Raw genomic sequence first — 1,787 nt, 5'->3', positions numbered from 1 at the left:
TGTCGTCCCATGGCCTAGCCCTGCTCCCCACCCCACCCTTTTTCTCCCTACCCAGGGGACTCTCAGTTCCTCAGACAAGTCATTCACTTCCCCTTCTCAGTACTATCTACTTATCTACTCATTTCACGAGGAGTTGTACATGCTCTGAGGGTAGTGATTTAGCTTGGCCAGCACTGGCCAGGACAAGAGGAAGATGGTGACATGGGGGAGGGGAGAGATCTGAACTGCCAACATGGTACCTGCCCACCTGGCCCTGCTCGGCACTCACAGCCCATGGTGGCAAAGGGGCCGCACCCACACCCCAATTCTGAATCTGTTACACAGATTGCTGAGCTCCGGCCTTCCTTCTTCCCTGGGATTTTAACTTCCTTATTACCCACCCCCAGCCCATCTTTCGAAACCCAACTCAGGTGTCAAAACTCTTCTATGATGCTTTGCTCGATCCTGTCTCTCCCTCCTCTGTTTCCTCATGACCCTCTAAAATTGTGTCATCAGCTGGACATGTGAAGATTGTAGAAACGGCAAATGTTTTGTTACCTATATGTTTACCACAAAGAGAAAAAAAAAAAGAAGTCCTAAAAAAATTGTATTGGTGTGATAAAGAGGAAGATGCAAGCAGAGAGAGACATGAATGAGGAAAGAGAGATTAGCAAAGGCCCTCAAGAGATGGGGAGTTAGGGTGGAGGAAGAAACTCCCCAAAAGAAAAACAGAGAGTCAGGCAGGAAGACTGAGTGAAAGAGAGACCAAGTCAGAGAGAGTCACAGAAAGACAGACTCGAGACAGACAGGCTCTGCAGAGAGTCTAAAGAACACATAGAGCTAGAAAAATGGGAAGCAAAACATGGAGACTGAGACACAGGCAGAGAAGGAGCCAAAGGTCTAGAGAGGCCAAGACTCTGGACACCCAGCCAAGCTGGGGGCACCCCAGGCTCCAGCAGCACCCCTTGGCCCCATCCTCCCTCTCTGCAACTTCTAAGCATTCCTCCCAAATCCTCTAGTACTATTATAACCACCCCTGCCCCTCTCCCCTCCTGGCTTCTTTTCTACACCGGCCAGGCTCCATGGGGCCTCCTTTCCCGCAGTGTGCCCACAGACCCTGCTACTCAAAGGATTTTCCTGACATCCGCAGTTCTGAAAAGGAGCCTCCAAAAACAACTGAGTTGGAGCTGGAGGCCCAGAAAGGGAATAAAACCAACCAGTTGCCATGGAGTTGACACCGACGTATGGCGAGCCCGTGTATGTCGGAGAAGAACTGTGCTTCAGAGGGTTTTCACGGCTCGTTTTCCAGAAGTAGATCACTAGGTGTTTCTTCTGAGACACCTCTGGGTGTACTTGAACCTCCAGCCTTCCGGTTAGCAGCCGAGCACTTTAACCATTTGTACCACCCAAAGGCTCTGAACAAAAAACGTAGACCCTCGAATGCAGAGTAATTAAAGGAAAGCAAGATGCAAACAAACATAGAGGTACCAAAACCTCACAGACACACAGACAGACCGACTACAGAGACAGAGCTCCACACAGACAACATGTACAGACTGTATCCCTGAAACCTGTATATCAGTTTATGACCTTCATTCACTCTGCCCCAGCCCAGATAGCCCTATAAGCCCAGCCCAGAGCCAAAGCTGCAGAGTTGTGGCAGCCCAGCTACTGCCCTAGGGGTCCCAGGCTGAGGAAAGAGTGGGGTGACTGTGAGCCAAGACAGAACCTCAGGGCACCTGCACGCAAACATCCAATGAAGGCCAACCACTGTTTTAAGCACATGAGACAGAGTAACTCATTTAACT

This window comes from Loxodonta africana, chromosome 11 (genome assembly GCF_030014295.1).
Source record: "Loxodonta africana isolate mLoxAfr1 chromosome 11, mLoxAfr1.hap2, whole genome shotgun sequence".
NCBI lineage: Eukaryota > Metazoa > Chordata > Mammalia > Proboscidea > Elephantidae > Loxodonta > Loxodonta africana.
The sequence above is the reverse complement of the archived record's forward strand: the minus strand, read 5'-3'. Positions refer to the sequence as shown.